The 21,278-nt window shown below is 48.3% G+C and overlaps 1 protein-coding gene across 5 annotated transcripts in view; it reads left to right on the top strand.

The window, feature by feature from the left end:
- Positions 1-21,278, top strand: part of LOC105468504 (zinc fingers and homeoboxes 2) — a 196,238-nt gene that overhangs the window by 65,450 nt on the left and 109,510 nt on the right. For 4 of the 5 annotated variants that reach the window (XM_011718727.3, XM_071067873.1, XM_071067871.1 and 1 more), the window contains exon 2: positions 19,976-20,038. The exons of the other annotated variant lie outside the window; for it this stretch is intronic. The gene's annotated coding sequence lies outside the window, so the exon portion shown is untranslated. The remainder of the gene's footprint in view (positions 1-19,975; positions 20,039-21,278) is intronic. 5 annotated transcript variants of the gene reach the window in all.

Here is a 21,278-nt window from a genome sequence, read left to right as displayed (position 1 = left end):
GCCTGGGTTCTGGGCTGGCTGATGTTCTGTTTGGCTGTAAGGACCTTGGGAAAGAACTGTTGGCACCAGATCCCAGGGAATGTTCACCAGCTAGACACGAAGGAGCTTATGTCATGACTGAAACACTTCCAGCTGGTGAGTCTTAGTGGGGGAGCTTCTTTCTCCCTATTTGTAAAGATTTGTCTGGCGTATAATAGGAAGCTCATAGATTTGTAAAGAAGTATAAAACACAGAGTAATTAGAGAGGAAATACAGGTGGCTCTGAGAGCTTTTTCTACGCTTAGCTTTTTGTTCCCACCCTTACACACACACACACACACACACACACACCATGCTTCTGATTTTCTGCAGTTAATTTTACATCCGCAGGGACATCAGGAAGTCCTTCAAGCCATCTATGCCTTTCCTGGGGCATCTCCTACCACATCTGCCTGTGTTCTTCCCCATGCGAAGATAAGGAAGCGGGGAGGAGGGAAGGAAAAAGTGAACTGCGCTGCAGGGATTGATCTCTTGGGGTGGCCAGAGGCCTCCATGCAGAGCTTGGAGATGCTCAGAGGCTTCAGAGTGCTCATTCTTTCAGTTTTGAAAGGGTAGACACACGTAGGTCCTAGACAGTCTCCATCCACACCCTTGAAGGCAGCTGGCAGCTTGGAAGAATCAGCTGATACTGCAATTGGTGTTGAAACTTGACGACACTAGTACAGGGTCCACTTATTAACCATGCCACCTTCACTGAGCTTCTCATTGCCAATCTGACCTGCTCTTCTCCCAAGAGAGATTGTGAAGGCAAAAGAGATCATGGATATAAAAGTATCCCTCCAGTCTGGGATCTGGAAAGAACTCTGGGAATCTAGAGGTTTTGATTTACTAATGAGAGAACTGGGGTCCAGAGAGAGGAGGTAACTTGCCTGACGTCGCAGGTGAGTTAAGTGAGGAGGGAGGTAGAAGAAGGTCAGGGTGGAGGGAAGACTTCTGGGAATCTTTCTAGGCAGAGCACCCTCATCAGCCTCTAAAACAGAGCACTTGATGACTACTGTTTCTCGCTGAGTCTCTCTCTCTCTCTCTCTCTCTCTCTCTCTCTCTGTGTGTGTGTATACCTGTCTCACATGCACATTTTTTAGTTTAAATAGCAGAAAGGCAATGACTGCTCTTTACAGGAGAGAATCACACTCTTTTGCACTGACTACAAGGAAACCCACTGGGCATCATTCAACTTTGCAAGTTAGAACGTAAGACATGAAGTAGTAAAGGAAAACACTAAAGAGAATCTAGTGCCCAAACTACCTTTCGTGTGTGGAGCTTGGTGGCCTTACAGTGGCCTACTACCCCCAGCCCGACCATATTATCCCTATTATTTTCCACAGATAAACACATTCCTGGTCCCCCTGCACCCAAACACACATAGGGCAGAACCAAAGAACATGGGCTACAAACACAGACAGACAAAGAGAATTGGAATTTTATTTCTCACCAGCACTGTGACCTTGGGCAAGTTACTTAATGTCTCTGAACTTCAGCTTCCTTATCTGGACAATAATAATACTTCCTAATGTTGTCCTGAGGATTAACAAAGGTAAAGCATAAAAAGTGCTTAATACAAGGGCTGGCACAGAGTAAGGTTAATAAATGTTATCTGCCGCTGTTGAAAATGTTGAAGATGATATTGAAGATCACATTATTGTCATTTTCATAAGAAAATTAACTCGTTTATAATTTTAATGAGATCTCACTAGGCTTCTAGCAATCTTGACTGCATAATTAAAATTTTGGTTTTCTACCCAGGAAAGAACTAATATTGTCCAGGTTTTAAGCACACCCTAGCTGGGCTGTTACCTCTGAAATACTGAGATGTTGTCACGTGGTCTCCAATAATACCTTGTGTATGTAAATATCCTTATATCTGAAAAACATATAAAATTACAAACAATAAAATGTACAAATAAAATGGAGGTAGAAAGCATGAAAACAAGAGTGTGAACACAAAAGCCCAGTTATAAGCGGGGTAGAAGTTAAAGGTGCTGCACTTTGCAGTCTACAAAGTGCTTTTTGTGTCCCCACTCCTGGTGGCCCCACAGCCAGCCTGGAAGGTAGACATTACTCTGCCCATTTCACAGGTGAGGAAATCAAGTCTCAGCCAGGTGGCAGGACCAGCATCCGGAGAGTGATAGATGCTGAGTCAGAAAAGACAGGAAAGAGCCACAACACGTAGGGCCTGGAGGACTTGGTAGAGCAATTTGGATTTTGTTTGGGGTTCAGTGGAAAGCCTTCAAAGGTTTAAGCAGGAGAGTGCTGCGACCTGATCCGCATTTTTAGAAGATCACTGGCCAGAGTGGAGAAGGCGGAAGTGGAACCAGGGAAGCCACCTGGGAGGTTGCTGTGGAAGTTCCAGGAAGAGATGAGGGTAGTGCCCATGGAGATAAAGTGGATGGATTCAGAGATAGGTAGAGGGTCCAAAGATAGCCTTACTGAGGATTGGATGTAGATGTTGGCAGAGAGAGGAGAAGGCACAGTTTCTCAGTGGTTTGCTGGGTGGTTGATTTAGGACGTCATCATCAGGAGGAACCTGTTAGAGGTTGTGGGAAGGGGAGTTAGGCGATCCTTGCACACTTGTCATGTTACAGCGACCTAGGCACACACGTTTGCAAAGAGTCGAGTTCCCCAAACATGCATCCTTCTCTGGTGGAGAGCAGGTCTGACACTCTTGCTCCTGGGCATTGAATACATGCTTTTTGTGAACTGTGTGAGCTAGAATGCTGCCGCTGGCTCTGAGAAGCCCTGTATTCCTTCTGCCGCCAGGGAACCAGGGAGCGAGTAATGACCCTTCTCAGAATGTTGGGCCTGATACAAGAAACAAACAAAAACCCCTGATGTCCTACCTTCTAATGTTTCAGACTTTGGGTAACTTTTTCTTTTGCCAGTCTCCATGGGATCTTTCCTCTGCTCATGTTTGAAAGTGATTCTTTTTTTTTTAATGTTGTTACTCAGGCCTTAAATAACCTTTGTCCTATGATGGCTTCTGAAAGGATGAAGCCTGGGTTAGTGCAAAAGTAACTGCAGCTTTTGCCACTGAAAGTAATGGCAAAACTGCAATTACTTTTGCACCAACCTGTAGAATTACAAGATCAACACCAACAATAGGCATTTGTAGAGTGTCATTCCATTAAAAGACCTCTCTTATTTACATTCCATGATTTTAGCCTCATGAAAATCTGAGGTAAGATAAATGGTGTTTAGCTCTATTTGAGAGGCTAAGGAACGTAGCAGCCACGAGCATGTAAACTACAATAATAGCATTATTACATTAAAAGAGTTGAGCTAGATAAGGTACTCAGAACAGGGCCTGTAACATGAATGTTAGATGACGTTGTTGTTATTGCTATTAGCCTCCAGATAGAGAAACTGCGGCACGATGAGGCTGTGATGTCCCCACACTCAGTAGTGGAATCAGTTTCAAGTTGCGTTCCCAGATGCCACCCTCGGAGGGAATCTATGTTCCAAAGGGACATGCATTTGCACAGGAAGCCTCCTGCCAGGGCTGGGTCCTTGTGAAATTCTTCTGTCCTCTGTGTGAGCTTCCCCGCCTCTCCCCCAGCCAGAAATCTCTGCATGTCTCCTGTCAAGTCTGCCTCCCCACGGAGGGGGGTTGAGCCCACTGTCCAGAAGCACTCTACCCTGCCCTCCCCGCCCTGCCTCCTGCCCCAGATGGCCTTCCCTCTACCTGTCACCTTCCAGTCCTCCACCCAGTGACCTTCTCCAACAGGTTTCTCCAATCGGGAGCACCCTGGGCCCTGACGACAGGCACGTGATGTCATTGAGTCAAGGTCCATGGGATGCTGCCTGCCTCAAGGGTGGGTCTTGGCAACAGAGGCCTTGCCTTGTACCTTGTCACTCTCCATCCCTATGTGCCAGGCCCAGTGCCAAGCCCAGACCAGGTGCCCTGAGACACTGTACAGCTGGCTTCTAAAAAACAACAAAGGTGGCCACCAGAACCCACCTTCACACATGGGGGATGTGCTCATGATGACTGTCCCCTTGGGGAACGTGGCCTTTATACCAAAGCTGGCGCCAGGTCCCAGGGCACCCCAAGTTCCTGGAACTCCTGAGCATACCTCACCACCACCACCTGGCACCACACTCTCCTCTCTGGTGTTGGCCAGTCTCTGCCCTCTGAAGGTGGCTGCAGTCCGCCTGAGGAACCGGGAGTGTGACCTCCCTTCAGAAATACAGTTGAGAGGAGACGGGTCCTCAGCATAGGAGACCCTTAGACGGTAATGAACCGAGCTTTACTCTTTGCCTCATAGTACCACTCTGAAGACGGCTGCAAACATGGCCTTCCAAACTCGTCTTAGATAAGGGCCATATCACTGAGGTAAATAAAGGTAGAAGGTCCGCCGCAGGGAGCTCTTTCAAACAATGGCTCTTCTTTGGCCGGCTCAGTTGAGAGAGCATGTTTACGTTTTGCCCTCAAAATATATTTTGAGGAGTGAATGAGTGAGTGACTATCGCGGTGAAACTGCATCACCTCATAGCCGAAGTGTGGGTTTGAGAGACAGTGTGTGTGTTGTTGCGTCTCTGTGTGTGCGCGCCTGTAAGAGAGAAGGGCCTCCGAACCAGAGACGGTCTCTTTTTCGGAGGCAGCCCCCAGACCGCAACACCTCTTTTCAGTTGTCACTGAAGAAGGCAAAGAAGGCAGCCGGAGTCAGCCACAACGCTCATTCCTTTGCTGCTTCCTCTCCCCCATAGCCTGCAAATTTGTTTCAGCCCAGTGGCTCCCTCCACTGACCTGAATTTAATTATTTTATTCTTTATAAACGGAACAGTTTCCCCGTCCCCTATTCTCAGCCCCCCACCACCCCCCACATTAACTGACCGCCCCTCATTAAGGGTTCTGAGAAGTCGGTTTTGTGTGGGAAGACGTTTGGGTGCCATTCACAGGCCTTGTTTGCAGGTCCCACTGTCCATCTCTGTTCAAATAATGAAGATTTGACCAGGCAGGGGGTCAGGGAGGATGTTTTGCCTGGATTCCCAATATTTGCTTTTCATCCAGTAAAATATTTTCCTGGGCATTGGTGGGAGAGGAAATGGACAATCGCCGTTTCTTCAGAGAGCAATTTCTAGTCGGCTGGCAGGGGTTCTGAGGCCGCCAGTGCGCCCTGCCCCTGGCACTCCTCCGATCTCGGTCCTCATGGCCAGGGTAGGGCTGGAGCCAAGAGATTTTCAGCATGGATATCATGGAAAGAAGAGGCTGTTTTAGAATCCAAACTCTACACAGTTCCTGAGTGATTGTGATGAGTGCTGAGGTGCCACTGAAACCTGTTTACCGAGGCTGCTACCCACCAGGGTCTCTTCACGGCCGTTTGCCTGTGAACTAAAACCGCCGGGTTGGATAGAATTCTCAGCAAAGCCCTGAATCCACTTGGTGGCTACCAAGAAGCATGGGATGGCCAGGCAGGGACCTTTCTGGGTTTTTCAAGGTGGAACAGTGAGAATTGATAGTGGGGTGGGCCTCTGGCCTCCCTCTTGGAGGCCCAAGAGAGCCTGGCACTGTCATTCATCAGCTCTGTACCTTGTGGCTCTGAGTCTCTGTTTGCCTGTTGGAGACGTGAAGTTGATGCTGCCTACCTGCGGGGTGAGTGGCTCTGGAGCTAGACATTACCAGCTCTGCTACTCACTTGCTGTGTGACTTTGGGCAAATTGCTTACCTCTCTGTGCCTGGTTTTCCTCATTGTATTAGTTTCCTGGGGTTGCTGGAACAAATTAGTACAAACTGGGTGGGTTAAAGCAATAGAAATGTATTCTCTCACAGTTCTGGAGGCTGAAAGTTTGGAATCAAGTACATGCAAAACCCTATTCCCTCTGAAGGCTCTAGGGAACATCTTTTTTTGCCTCTTCCAGCCTCGGGTGCTGCTGGCATTCCTTGTAGCTGCATTTCTCCCATCTGTGCCTCTGTCTTCATGTCACCTTCTCCTGTTCTGTCTGTGAGTTTCTCCTCTAGATGTCTCAGGTGGACACTTGCCATTGGATTTAGGGCCTATCAGGATAATCCAAGATGATCTGATCTTGAGATCCTTAACTTAATTACATCTACAAAGATTCTTTTCACATAAGTTCACGTTCACAGGTTCTGAGGACTAGGACATGGACATATCATTAGAGGAACCACAATCAAGCCATTACACTCATCTGTCAAATGAGGATGATATTGGTGCCTACTGTGTTGTGGAGTTTACATGAGCTAATGTGTCTTATGCCCCGCACACAGCAAGTGTTTGTTCTTTTCATAATCTGTACTGAGCCACAATTTCATAATTACCACCATCATCATCACCATCATCATAACCAACTTTCATTGAGAGACTTTCCGAACTTAACACGTCTAAAATTAACTCTTGACTCTTTCCCAGTCTTCAACAGCTCAGTAAATAGTACCTCTGTTAACCCCAATGAACAGGCCAACATCCTGCAAATTATCCACGTTTCTTCTTTTTGTCTCACACTTCATTCCGTCCGTAAATCTTGGCTGTTCTGTCTCCAAAACAGATCTCCAACCCAACCACAGCCTCGCAAGATGCCCATGTTGCACCACCCAGGCGCCCTGCATGTTTTGATGGTTGTGAGTGAGGCCCCTGGATTTATATAGGACACACGTGAGCAGCTACTTCAGTGATGCTGCTTCTCACCGCTTCTACCACTGTCCCCCATTCAAGACACCACTACCAGCCGGGCACAGTGGCTCACGCCTGTAATCTCAGCACTTTAGGAGGCCAAGACGGGCAGATCACCTGAGGTCAGGAGTTCGAGACCAGCCTGGCCAACATAGTGAAACCCGTCTCTACTAAAAATACAAAAAAATTAGCCGGGCATGGTGATGCACACCTGTAATCCCAGCTACCCAGGAGGCTGAGGCAGAAGAATCGCCTGAGCCCAGGAGGCAGAGGTTGCAGTGAACTGAGATTGTGCCACTACACTCCAGCCTGGGCAACAAAGTGAGACTCTGTCTCAAAAAAAAAAAGGCCAGCACCACCTCCCTCATGAATCATGGCAGTAGCTGTTGGCTGTCCTCTCACCTTCATCTCTTGCCCCCCAACACCCCCTCATCTCCTGCACATAACCATGACTGTCTACTCTCCTTGGAGCTAATTTTTAAAAACATGGATCAGATTTTGTTTCTCCTCTGCCCCAAGCCTCCACTCATTCCCTAATCTCACTCAGAGCAAAAGCCAAGTCCTCCCAGTAGCCCCCAAGGCCCCACATCCTCACTTGCCCCTCTGTCACTCTGCTGTAGCGCCCGGACCTGTGGCTCACTCTGGGACACAGGCCATCGGTCTTGGCATTTGCACTGGCTGTGTTCTCAGCCTAGAACACTCTTTTCCCGGCCGTCATTGTGGTCTTCTCCCTCACTGCGCTAGCTGCTCACATGTTTTGCATGGAACTCCCGGCGTGCCATTCACACGCACCAAACCGTGAAGGATGCCTGTGGGGGTGCGACACGGGGGTCCTGGAAGACTGTGATTCGGTGGGAGATCTATTTTGCAGACAGAATGGCCAAGATTTATGGGTGGAATGAAGTGTGAGAGAAAAAGAAGAAAGGTGGATAATTTGTAGGATGTTGGCCTGTTCATTGGGGTTAACAGAGGTATGATTTACTGAGCTGTGGAAAACTGGGAAAGAGTCAAGAGTTAATTTTAGACGTGTTAAGTTTGGGCAGTCTCTCAATGAAAGTTGGCTACGATGATGGTGATGATGATTGTGGTGATTATGAAGTTGTGGTCCTGCTTAAAAGATACCCCCCTTCAGGAGGCCCTTCCCTCACAATCATAGCTCAAACAGCACCCCATCAACCTCCATCCCTTTATTCTGGTTTTTCTTCAAAGCACTTAGCGCAAGGTCAGATTGTGTGCTTTCCCCACTACACCCAAGCTCCATGAGGTGAAGGACTCTGTTTTGATTCCTCCAGGATCCTCAGTACCTGGCACACGTGAGCCACATCATCAACATTTCCTGGATGAGGGCATTATTATGGGCAGGGAACTGGCTTTGTATGCGTGACCTCATATCTCCCAGCAGACATATGAGGTCGGTACTGTAATATCCTTATTCGCCCCGGGCTTGGGGGCTCAGAAAGAGTAAATAAATGTTCCCTGGCTACCCAACTAAGTCAGTGTTAGCAGCAGGATCTGAACCAACTCGTCTTACTCCAGAACCCACTCTCTGAATCACCATCTGTCATGAGGCAGAAATGAAAGACTGTAAGTGAAAGACATTTGGAAATGGAAACGCATTGCGTGAAAGTACCAGAAGGACAGCGGCCGTGCTTGCGAGTCTGAGCAGATCCCTCCGAATTGATTTGGTTCTCCTTCCTGTTTAATTTTTTAAATTTTGAGAACTATTTTTGCTGCCTCCTGGATGATACAACTTGAGGTGGTAAGAAAGGTGTCTGCAAAGCGTCGTTCAGTGCCTGTCAGGTTTGATGGCCCGGAATGCTCTAGAAATGGGGCAAACAGGCTGCTTGAATGTGTCCGTTATGCCAAAAACAGATCAGTTTACTTTTCTGCCTTTAATAAACATGGCATACTGATTAGAATAAAATATTTCAGTATGGAGGGTGTGCAGAGAGCCTTCATCTGAGTCAAGATTCATTTATTCCCAGCTCTATCACTAAAATACCTTGCGGCTTTAAATAATAGTGACTCTTATTTCTGAATCCTAGAAGGTGCTAGGTACATTCAAAGTGCTTTACACTTATTAACTCATTTAATTCCCCAAACCACTCTTGGAAGTAAGTACTCTTATTAACACCATGTAATAGTAGTCACCGAGGCACAGAGATACTCAATCACTTAGCCAAAGTTACGCAGCTAATCACCGGCAGACCCAGGATGTGAACTCAGGCAGTCTTTCCTGGGGACAGTTCCTAACCACACTGGTTCCCTATTGTGACTCTCAGCTTCTGTATCTGTAAATTTCAGGGAATGTACTCTGTCATAGTTTCCAGCTTGAAAAAATCCATGCTTTTGAGACTGAGAATCTGGTAGGAGTTTTGAGTCATGGGCGTGAATGCAAAAGGAGAGTAAGAGAATGGGACGAGATGGGGCAGAGCTGAAAATATTACAAAGAAGGGCTAAGCTATGCTTCCTTTCTGTCTGGTTCTTGCTTGCATCTTGCCATGCTGTCATTTGCTACTTTTCTTGCCTCAGTGGTTTGTAAAAAATAAGAGCCCCGGGTGCACGTGTCCCCTCATTCACTCTGTGTGGGCAAAGGAAAATGAAGCCCTTATGGTCACCTGGTGTTTTTAACTTTGAAACAGCCTCATATCTCTTACTTAATTCACACAGAAATCCTGTGTGCAGAGCCAAGGACGTGTCCATTTTATAGACAAGGAAATGGAGACAGAGGTTGAGAAAACTGATCTTCCGGTCACATTTACCTCTTCCTGCCTCCTACAAGTGCTTCCTGTGGTTTTTTTTGTGCTTTACTGATTTTAACAAATACAGCCTTTGATCACTCGCAGCTACCTCCCACACTGGTGTCATCACTAGGTGAGTTATAAAGACTCATCATCATGATACTATCCATGATTGGGAGCCTTCTATGTGCCAGGAATTTTTCTGGGGGCTTTTCACATTGTATTTCCTTCTGATCCCACAGCTCCCCTTTGAGATACACAGTGCTATGATGTCCATCGTACAGATGAGGTGAGGTGCTTGAAGCCACATAGCCCCAACCAACACGTGCAGACATCACATAGCTAGGAAGTGTGAATCCAGCATCCAAATGTGTTAGCACAGAGCATCCCCTCCCTGGCTAAAGCCTTCTGGAACTCCCAGTCATGCAAGACAATGTCCAAATTCCTCAGTGTGGTGTGCGTGCACCCCTGCAGCCAATGCCCTACCCCTCGAGCTGGCTCCACCTTCCCTCATTTCAGCCACACTCAGCCAGGCTGCTCCTCTCAACCGCGCCCTCCCTCTGGACCTCACCCCTCCGCTCCCCTCCTTGGAATTCATACTCTCCCACCCCTCTCCGGCTGGTGATTTCTACCCATCCTTCATGGACCAGGCCAAACACCGCCTTCTCCATGCAACCTCCTCCCACCCACCATCTCCTCATGCCCTTTTCCGCACCCCACTGTCAGCCCTCCCAGGGCACCTGCACCACCTTCCAACAGAGTCACAGGCACCTAACACAGCCCATACTCCTTGGGATATTGAACAGTGAGAAGCAGGGAATGCCTGCCCCACCTAAGGGCATCTGATGACTCTTTTTTTTTTTTTAAACACATCACTCCAGCACAACAAAACATCTTTGTGGCATGTATTTGAACCACAGGCCACCAGCCTGAGGCTCCTGGGAGCACCTCAGTGAATGGTGTACTTCTCTACATGGTCAGGCCGAGCCTCCCGGGCCTCTGAGGAGTGGGAGTGACCACTGGACCAGCTGAGGCATGCTGGGTGGCCCTTGGTCTCCCCTCCTCTCACGGCATGCCTGGTGTCTCCTGGACTTCTGATGCAGGGCCACATACCTCTTGAGGAGTGGAAAAAGGGTCTGCACTGTGATGTGGAACCCTGAGTCCTCACCCCACACACTTGGATTCAAAGCCAAGGACTTGTACGAATGCAGCTTTCCTGGCCCTTGTTTCCATCATCTACAACATGATGGGATAAACTGGGAGCGCTCCAAGGTTGCACCCAGTGGAAGGATTCAGGCACTTCCTTTATTTCCTGCCTTGTAGATAGGAGAAACTGAGGCCCAGGAGCAGGGGACTTGCTCATGGCCAACCTAGTTGGAGGTGGGACTGGAGCTCCCACTCTGGCCATATCTGCAACCCTCCACCTTGCTCCAGTGTCCTGCCTCTTCTCCCCCACCTTCCAGTCCCTTGATGCCTCTTTCCGTCCTTCCGCCCTGCCTGTGCTCCTCACCTGTGGGACATGAAGATCAGCCATGCCAAGAGTTGGTCTTGAATCAGAACCAAGATGGCAACTCCCGAGGCACTGGGCACCTGAGTGAACTCACTGTCATTAAGCAGGCAAGACATCCTCTAGCTACCTCTTGTTTGAATCCTATGCATCTTTCAATCCAGCTCCCATGGCACCTCCAACCAGGCTGCCCTTCCAGGGTACCCCACAAGAGACATCATCTTAATAAGCCCTCCCATCCATTGCACTGTATGGTCCCCCTGTGGGCGTTTTCACTTACTTTTAAGTACTTGTGTGTACATCATAGCTCCTCTACATGATTTCAAGCTCATTCAAAGCAGTAACCAAATTGCCTCCATTTTCTGATGCCTACCACTAGCCTCCACTTCAACACCTCATACAGTATTCTAAGTGCTGGATACATGTTTGGGGAATAAATGTTATCTTCATTCAGAATAAATGGTCAGGTATATAAGCATCCGTACATTCCAGGGTCAGACTGGGTTGAATCTTAGCTCTGGCCTCTGTGCACCGTGGGACCTTAGTCAAGTTATTTAACACTTTAGTGCCTCTGTTTTCTCACTTGTAAAATAGGGATAATCATAGTGCCTGGCTAACTGGGTGGCTCTGTAGATTAAATGGGCCATGCACGTAAATGACGTGCTTAATAGAGTGGCCAGCATAAAGTCGACTCCATATGTGAAGCTGTAACATTTTGGCAATTCTACATACAAGTTTGTGTGTGATTTTTTGAAAATATATTATACCACCTTGCAGTTCAAGTTTGGCTTTAGCTAGCTGCCAAGCCCTTCCCATCCTTGCATTTTCTGCAACTGCCTCACATAGGCACTGGCCGGGTCAGAGCGTGCCCCTAGGGCAGGGAAGGGAGAGATGGATTCCCAAATCTCTGTCTTAACTGCCCGCCAGTTTGGGGCTCGTGGCCAGATTAAATGCTCTTACTCAATTCATGTGACTTGACAAATTTGGAATGTGTTAGGGAAAGAGAGTTTTTCCAGCTATGAGTCAGTACATTTATGCGCTCACACACACACACACACACACACATTTTTTTCTTTAAAAAAAGAAGTTTAGCGAGAATCATTTATGAGTATGAAGTAGAAACCTCTGGAAATTTTATTTAGACCCAGAAGGCAAGTAATATTGAAGACATTTAATAAAGGGTTTGAAACAAGATAAAACTGGGAGAAAACACAGCTAGCTGCCTCCTCCTTCTGTATTCTCAGCTACCATGTTGTACACAGGAAGATCCAAATTACAGGAGTTTAATCTCATACCTCTTGAATACTCAGATTTTTGCTAAACATGGCCAGGAAATAAGAGATACGTAAAAGCAGGGAAGCCAAACCGGCGTCTCTTAAGCACCTAGATGTACCAGAGAGCCATGAGTGGGGAACATATCCCAAGTTCAAGAGGCTGTATGGGGGGAAAATGAAACAATTTGATTCAGACAGGCTTGGGTTCAAACCACAGCACCTCACTTTCATAATATTATCTAGTCTCCATCATATTCCATTTTATGGATGACAAAACTGAGGCTCAGAGAAGATCAAATATTTTGTTTCTGGACACAAAGCTCTTCTGTGGTAGAAATTGCATTCTAAACTGAGTCTGTCAGTCTCTAACCAAGAATATACTGTCTCCCAATGCTAAAGAAAGTGGTTTCAAATTATTTTTCCTCAGAGTGGAGTTTCCATACCAAGCAGGGAGGCAGACACACCCCTTGTCAAAGACGATGTCTGCAGATCCTAACCAGGCACGGCTTTCTGGGAGACCAGTGTCCTCAGCCACTTTCTGACACTTGCCTTTGCTTCCTGCCTTTTAGGGATTATGAAGAACCTGGTTCCCCCAGGTTGATCTTCTCCTTACTGTTTATTTTAAAGAAGGAAACCACCACCCACCCCAGAGGGCTTCTGTTTTCCAGTTCACTCATATCTCTTTTGTGAGGGCTCGCTTTCATAGACTCCCAATCTTAAGGGAGCTGTGTCTTTCTCTCAGAAACAGGAGCCGTAATCAAAGGTGTATTCATCCCCCTCACACCTGCCAGCAGCCGTGTTGGAGCCAGAGTTCCCTGAGGCCTGGCAGAAGGAGGCGCAGGTCAGGTACCTGGGAGAATTTTTCCCTAAACGAATCAGATCGCCCTATGGTTGCCCTTCTAAAGATCGCGGGGTACCTGGTGGGGCTTCTCAGATTGCTGGGGGATCTGAAAGGGGCCCAGAGTTGAAAAGGACACATCCTTCCATCTTATAAATACTTTTGAGGGCCACCATGTTCCGGGAACCACAGACACAGAATCCAACTCTTCAGCGACTTCCCATCACTCGCAGGTAAAGACAGAACTTCTTGAAAGGGCTCCAAACCCTGGCAAGATCTGGCTCTGCTCTTTATCTGGCCTTCTCGGCTCCAGCCACTCTGGCAGCTGCCAGTCTCTGGGGTCCACCGTGTCCCTCCCGCCACAGCCCACACGTGCCCTTCGCTGCTCGTTCAGCTTTTCTTCCTCTCCCTGCCTGGTGTGCGCTGCCTGTCCTCCAGGTCTCGCTGCAATCTGCTGTATCCTCCTGTGCCTCTCTATGCAATCTTGCCACATTGCACAGTGCTTCAGTTAGCACAATAATGTCATTGAAGTCTTTATCTCTAGCCTGACTCTAAGGCCAGGGTTCACCTAATCTCCCCATAGCCTGGCCCCTAGTCAAAGCCCCATAAAGAGTTGTTGAAAGAATGAAGAGACATCAGTGAGCAAAATAGATGCTGCCCTTGGCAAGTGACACTGTCACAAACAGAAGAAAAAAAAAAAAAAATGCTGCCCTTCCCAATGCTGGACACATACATCTTCCTAGAGTGTCAGTTGTCAAATTGTACTTGACAACTTGGAGGGAGAAATATTTTGAAACAAATACGGGTCAATTCTAGAGTTGAATTCCGTCTTCTCATAAACGTCCAAGATGTCAAGCTGTGTCTACACACCCCAGGGCAGTTGGGAACACAGGCTCTTCTGTCCTCTTGGGGAATCTCAGTTGAAGTTAGGTTGTGGCTGGAGAAAGAGATGGCCCAGTTTTCCGCAACTCCAGTTACATAGCCAATGTTGAAGAGGCATTGTGGGGAAGAAATGGAATGATGATTCAGTCAGGCCTGAGTTCAAACCTCCATGTTGAACTTTCTACTCTTATGACTCTGGGCAACATTTTTAATCTCGCAGGTTCAGGTTTACCATCTGTAGAATGGGTACGCAAATGCCTGCACTTCACAGTTGCTGTGAAAAAGGGAGATAAGGCTTAAGACCCAGCCCAGAGCCTCCTGGCACAGAGCATGTGCTCCGGAAGTGGTAGCTGTTATGTGAGCAATTTTGCAGATGAGCAAATGACATATGCATTTTATTCCATATGACCAGCATTTTCTGCCCTTCTGAATGAAAGGCTATTGTTAGGGACCAAGGTGAAATATTGCCTGGAACAAAGACAGGTCACTGAAGACTGTACTTCCGGCTTGTGGAGTGAGGGCCAAGCTTGGGCTCCACAGAAGTCGCTTATAGCTTTCCACCCTTTTTGAGCTTGACCTTGCTCTTATTTCCGGTCTGGGATGGCTCCAGCCAGGGCTGGCTTCTCCCTCCCGTATGCTCCCTGGCTGCATTCATGCCTTTCCCTCAGTTTGATGCTATCACCTTAGGACATCATGGCCTTTTTACTAGACCTGGAGCTTCTTACTCATCTGCTAAATGTTTGCTGAATAAGAAGTGGAATGGGATAAACTTCGTAAGAGGGAATGACCCTCGGGGAGGGCACTTCTCTTCCACAGGCCGTTAAAGTCGTTTCCCTGGTTCTCCCCCTTCTGGTGCCTGGCAGTCCAACAGGCTCAAACTAGGCCAAAAGGGAATATGTGGGGACTCATGGGGAAAACGCCACTGGCTTCTTTTTCCTTATTGTGATTTTCTCTATATGACCAGTAATTTCTGGCAAAAGGAGTCCTGAGCCAGGAAGGTTGGAAACGTGTGTGCACGTGGAGCTCGGAGGGCACTAAAAAGCCCTATGATTCAGGTTAATTCATTTTTTTTTCCTTTTCTTTTTTTTTTGAGACAGAATCTCACTCGGTCAGCTAGGCTGGAGTGCAGTGGTACAATCTCAGCTCACTGCAGCCTTCGTCTCCCAGGCTCAAGCAATTCTCCTGCCTCAGCCTCCTGAGTAGCTGGGATTACAGGTGTGTGCCACCACGCCCGGCTGTTTTTTTTTTTTTTTTTTTTTGAGACAGAGTCTCACTCCATTGCCTGGGCTGGAGTACAGTGGTGCAACCTCGGCTCACTGCAAGCTCCGCCTCCTGGGTTCACGCCATTCTCCTGCCTCAGCTTCCCGAGTAGCTGGGACTTACAGGTGCTTGCCACTGTGCCTAGCTAATTTTTTTTTATTTTTTTTATTTTTTAGTAGAGATGGGGTTTCACCATGTTGGCCAGGCTGGTCTCAAACTCCTGACCTCAGGTAATCTGCCCGCCTCGGTCTCCCAAAGTGCTGGGATTACAGGCGTGAGCCACCGTGCCCAGCCCAATTCAGGTTAACTCCTAATGAGAGCCGCTGCCTTCCAAGTGCAGGAACCGTAAGCTCCACTCGGCATGCACTGTGGCCTTGGATTCCCCTCCACAACCCAAGGAGCCAGCTCTGGTTAGAGTCCTGCCCAGCTGAGAAGGAAACCAAGGTCCCGGAAGAGAACTGATTGGCATAAGGACACAGAACACGTGTGTGAGAAGTGGGACCAGACTCGGCCCTGCAAGACTAGCGCTCCTTCCACCATGCTGCTTAGGATCTAGTGGGGTCTAGTGGGGTGATGGTGCAGCACTGGGCTCAAGGATAAAGGGAGAAAACAGAACTGAGTAAGTGGGAGTCCCCAGCTCTGAGAATAATTCACTGTGCAGCCCCAGCCAAGTCACTCTGCTCCGTGTACTCCAGTTTCTGCCTAGTCAAGGATAATAACAGGTATTGTCAATAACAAGAACAGCTAACACCTGCTCACACTCTTCTAAGCCCTTTATATGTATCACCTCCCTCAATCCTGCAGGGGAAGGTGGCGTTAATTAATTAGGGGAAGAGTGAGGCAGATCATTTGAGAGAGGGACTAGCATGGCTAGCTATGTGGCTGTGGAGCATGATGGGTTCAAGAAAGGAGAAGCTGCCAGTGAGCCAGGAACACAGTGGGGGGATGGGGGAGGGGAGGGAAGTGGGGAGAGATGAGCAGGCGCCAGCCTCGCAGGGCTGCAGAAGCCGTGGGGTGGGGAGCATGATCTTTGTCCTGACCCAGGTGAGGAGTCTGTTAGCTGCCCCTGTCTTACACCCCTTCTTTATACATTGTACCTTCTCCCACTTGGTCTGTTATTTGTCTTTCTCCTTTTTTATGCCACGAGTTTCTTAACAGTAGGGACCGGGTTTTATTTATGTCTATCTGGTGCATAGCACAGAATCAGATATATATGGATACCCAATGAATTATTGTTAGTTAGATATTTAATATACTCAATACTAAATATTAACATGTTCAATGTTTAATAGCTATATATAATATATTTAAGTTCTATATTGACATTAGTACCTGTATCAGTCCATTTTCACACTGCTATAAAGAACTGCCTAAGACTGAGTCATTTATAAAGGAAGAAGGTTTAATTGGCTCACAGTTCAGCATGGCTGGGGAGGCCTCAGGAAGTTTACAATCATGGTGGAAGGGGAAGCAAGGCACCGTCTTCACAAGGCGGCAGGAAGGAGAAGCGCCGAGCGAAGGGGGAAGAGCTCTTTATAAAACCATCAGATCTCGTGAGAACTCACTCACTATCATGAGAACAGCTTGGGGAAAACCACCCCCATGATTCAATTACCTCCACCTGGTCTCTCCCTTGACACATGGGGATTGTGGAGATTACAATTCAAGATGAGATTTGGGTGGGGACAGAAAGCCTAACCATATCGGTACCTATAATGTAACTTGCATTATGCAAGCATTTCTGCTACTAAATGATATATGCATTTCTGTAAATCCTTGCATTCTGAAAAATTCAAAAATCACAGAGATTTGGGAGATAATAAGGGTGTAGCGCACAACTCAGTTCATGCAACTCTGTAACAAACCACAATCCTAGTGATGATTATAGCACAGTTAAAATGACGTGCTAAATTTTGAATTAAAAATACATTAGTAACTTTAGGACCTGAGTAACAATAGGGCTATATTTTACAAACCAAAAGGGGAACTTAAAGGCAAGTGGCTAGAGAAGGTTTGAGGCAACCGAGTTATGGAGGCAGGAGCGGACAGATCTTCATCGGAAGTTACAGGTATAAGAGCAGTTGCAGGCTTTCCTAAAATATATCAGAGAGGGCCGGACACGGTGGCTCATGCCTGTAATTCCAGTACTTTGGGAGGCTGAGGCAAGCGGATCATGAAGTCGGAGATCGAGACCATCCTGGTCAACATGGTGAAACCCCATCTCTCTAAAAATACAAAAATTAGCCGGGCATGGCAGTGCATGCCTGTAGTACTAGCTACTCGGGAGGCTGAGGCAGGAGAATTGCTTGAACCTGGGAGGCGGAGGTTGCAGTAAGCCAAGATCGCGCCACTACACTACAGCCTGGAGACAGAGCGAGACTTCATCTCAAAAAAAAAAAAAAAAAAACTATCAGACAGGAGTGGTCTAACATGGCCTTTGCACAAATATAAGGGAGAAGTGAGCAATAAACTCTTCTAAGACAGCACATGGCCACACTGAGCCAAGAGGAAGAACATGGAGTGAGCGGGTGTCATGGATAGCATGGAGTCATCTATGGCTTACTACACTCAGCTGTGTCAGGGATCTTTGCATCCAGATGCTGTTACTTGGTGATGCAAAACATGAATGTGCTGAGAACATTTGCCTAAGAGCTAGTACTACTTCCACATTTTGTGGACATCATTCCACTGTGTATCTTAACTTAGCTGAACTGTCTTATGGAAGTAAGTGCAGTAGAACGAATGATGTCTAATATAACACATGACTCATTAAGTCGATAATGCCAGCTGTCTAGTTTACATTGAAAAAAGTACTGGTCCTGCACCCTGCATGGGTTGTGGACTGTTTTCCTCTCGGTCTGTGAATCTATTTGGTAAATTCACCTTACAAACAGCATGGAGCAAGAGCATATGGAGTTGGGAGACGCTAATTTAGAGTATCATACATCTACACTGTGATGGCCCCCTCCTCCTAAGGAGCAGCTAGACTACACTGGTTGTACCTCCGGACTCAGAGTCAAAGGATAGTCACCCCAGCCTGTCTGATAACTGTGTGACCTCAGGAAAGTCAGTTAACCTCTCTGTTTTCCCAACTGCAAAATAGGGCTGGTGACATGCCCCTTAAAAAGTAAGGAGCTGATTCGCTGGTGGATAAAAAGCTCTTTCTAAGCTATGAAGGATTCTGGAGAGTATTGTTCTCGCAGGTCAGTGCCTGGAATGCTCAGGTTAGCTTATCTCCTGGGGTGCCTCCTCCTGCCGGATGGTTAGTTCTAAAGGGCAGTGGACAAAAGCCCTCAACTTCTTGGAATCAAAGTAAATTAATCACTGGGATTAACTGCAGAAGCTTGAATTCCCCTGCAGGAAGGAGGCCCAGAACTTTCAGCTGGGGAATTTTGCTGGCCTTTGACAAAACTGAGGAGGAGGGAAGCCTGTGGCCAGTATTCACTGTCTCCTTCCCTGAGTGCTCTGCCCGATACCCCGAGGCCACCACTCACCTCCAGGACTCCAGTCACCCAACACCGGTGGCTAGGACCCCTCCCTTAGCCACTCCCACAAAGCCAGGTCTGACTACTCCTTCCCCCAGATAGTGCAGTGGAAAGGAACACAGGCTCTGGAACCATATGAACGTGGCTTTGGATTAGCCCGACCACTCACCAGGTCCACAGTCATGGAGGCCAAGTTGTCACTTTTGGAGCTGGTTTCCCCACGTGGAGAATGGGCTGCAACTTCCTTCCTTCCATGATTAAGAGAATGATACACCAGCACTTTGCAGACTTTAACCTGCCCAGGAGTCACCTGAAGGTCTTGTTAAAATGCAGGCTGCTCTCAGACCATAGGGCTTGGTGGGGCCTGGGACTCTGCGTGTGCAGCAAGCTCCCAGCCAGTGCGATTGCACGGTTGAATAGCAATACCCCAGATCAGGTGTGTGAGGGACCTGGCGCATGGTAAGTACTCAGTCAACAGAATCTGCCACCTGAAAGTTTTCTTTCCCCCAGCCAAAAGGTTCTCCTTTGAAAACAGGAATGGATGGAAAGATAAAGCTCTGCCCACCTCAGAATTCTCAGGGAAACAAGAAAAAACAAGTTTGGCTTTCAAGACGGGCTGGGTGTGGGGAGTGAGAATGGTGTGCCCTCTGCGGCAGCTCCCTGGCTCAGTGGCTGCTCCGTGCACATGTGGTGGCCTCTGCCCTGTGTGCTTAAACCTCTAGGGCTCAGGCCCCAACTTGCCGTGCTGTGAACACATCCTCAGAACCGGGCACATGCCTTTTTCTTCCAGCTACAGCTCTCCCGAGGAATTTTCAAAGCACACGGGGTTCGCTTGGCAGGAGTCTCCCAGGATATAAATACGCTTTGGGGGCTTTTGTTTTAAGGACTGCAGTATCTTTTCGACTTGAGGCCTGAGCACAGAGCTTTCCCCCTTCGCCCTCACCAAAATGCAACCATGAAGGGCCGCTGCCAGGAAGACTCAAGGAGGCTCTGAGTGAGGTTAAAGAGAGGCCTCCCGCACCCCTTCACCCGCCGATTTTGCCTTTCACTTCGCTCTTCTAGAAAGCCTGCTTCTCCACAAGCTGCTGACTCATCCAGGGCTGGGGTCTTTTTTTTCTTTTTTTCTTTTTTTCTTTCTCAGAATCACCACAAAGCCCAGAGATTTTGAGGTTGGTTTAATGAGCGGCTCAGTCCTCACCATTTCCTTTTCATTCATCTTCCCCACCTCCATCCCAGTCCCCCATTGACTCCATCCTGCTGGAAAAGAGATGGACACCCAATTGCTCTGCCCTGCTTTTGATAGTGAGTTTCTGTCCCCTGTAGGTCTGGACGTACCGACTGCTCTTGGAGTAAAAAGATTCCCAGGATGTGAGCAACACGGGACCGGTGAGTACTGTCGCGTTTGGCAGTCGTGGGGCCTAGGCTGGATTTCAACAAGGGGAAGGAGAGGGATGGGAGGGGCAGGGGCAGCTGAGCTCTGGCAGCTCTGAGACTGTATTTCCATGCACATGTACCTGGAAACAGCACAGAGCCGAGAATCTAGGTGTGAGTCCCTTGGAATCCACTGGGTTCCTGCCAGTCCCTCCCCAGGAGCGCTGGAGCCTGCAGGTAGCTGGGCTGTCCTCCCTCTGCTCTGATGACGGCAGCCCAAACTCACCATCCAGAGGGCGTGTGCTCAGAAGTGTTTCCAGCAAACCTCTAGCCAGGGCTAGGGAAATAGTCTTAGGACAGAGAGGGAGCTACCTGGCTCACACCAGCTGGGAAACCATGGCCCTGAAGAGACAGTGCTAAAGTGAGGCAGGAAAGCCACCTTTGCACATTTGAAGGACTGTCATGAGCAGGACAGAGGTGGGCAGCTGTTGACTCCACCTAAGGAAACATTCCTAACAGAAGAGCTATGCGAGAGTGCAATAGGAAACCTGGGGAGTAGAGTGAGTTCCCTGTCGCTGGCAGAATTCAAGCAGAGGCTGGAGAAATGTCTGTGGGACATGTCAAAGGGGAAAGTGCAATGTTTACAGACCCTGTTCCCTGGTGATCAAGACTGCTGTGAGGGACAGGCAGTGGGAGGAGGGAGAGGGTGTAAGGAAAGTCTGAATGAGGGAAGCTTTTGAACTCGTGCCTGCAAATGCTCAGTACTGCCTCCGTTTTAGGTGCAGGTTCTGCTATAAAACTGTTTGGAAGCCACCAGATGAGATGACCCTCGGGTCTCTCCTCCGTTGTTGCCCATTGGCTGGCTGTACCTGAGCTAATGCCAGACAACGCACATATCATAGGCATGAGCCCAAACACCTGCTGTATGTGGTGTGGGGGCAACTCTCAAAGCATGATGACAGTGTTGCGGGAGCCTCTCTCATGCCCGACCACCAGAAGAGTTACTGGCTAGTCATACCATCAAGGGACTCGGCCCAAGATCCAGACCACATAGACAAGAGGAAAAGGCACAGGGGAACAGGTGGCAAGACCCACCCACCCCCTACTCCCCAGGGCCCCAGAGAAGGCAAAAGTGGGTGTGGCCCAGGCAGGTGGCTTGGCCTCACCTGGAACCATGGGCCCTTGGGCAGGGGCAATACCACATGCTCCAGTGGCCAAAACCTGCCCACTGAGCGTGAGAAAAATTGCACTCCAG

This window comes from Macaca nemestrina, chromosome 8 (genome assembly GCF_043159975.1).
Source record: "Macaca nemestrina isolate mMacNem1 chromosome 8, mMacNem.hap1, whole genome shotgun sequence".
NCBI lineage: Eukaryota > Metazoa > Chordata > Mammalia > Primates > Cercopithecidae > Macaca > Macaca nemestrina.
The sequence above is the reverse complement of the archived record's forward strand: the minus strand, read 5'-3'. Positions and strand labels throughout refer to the sequence as shown.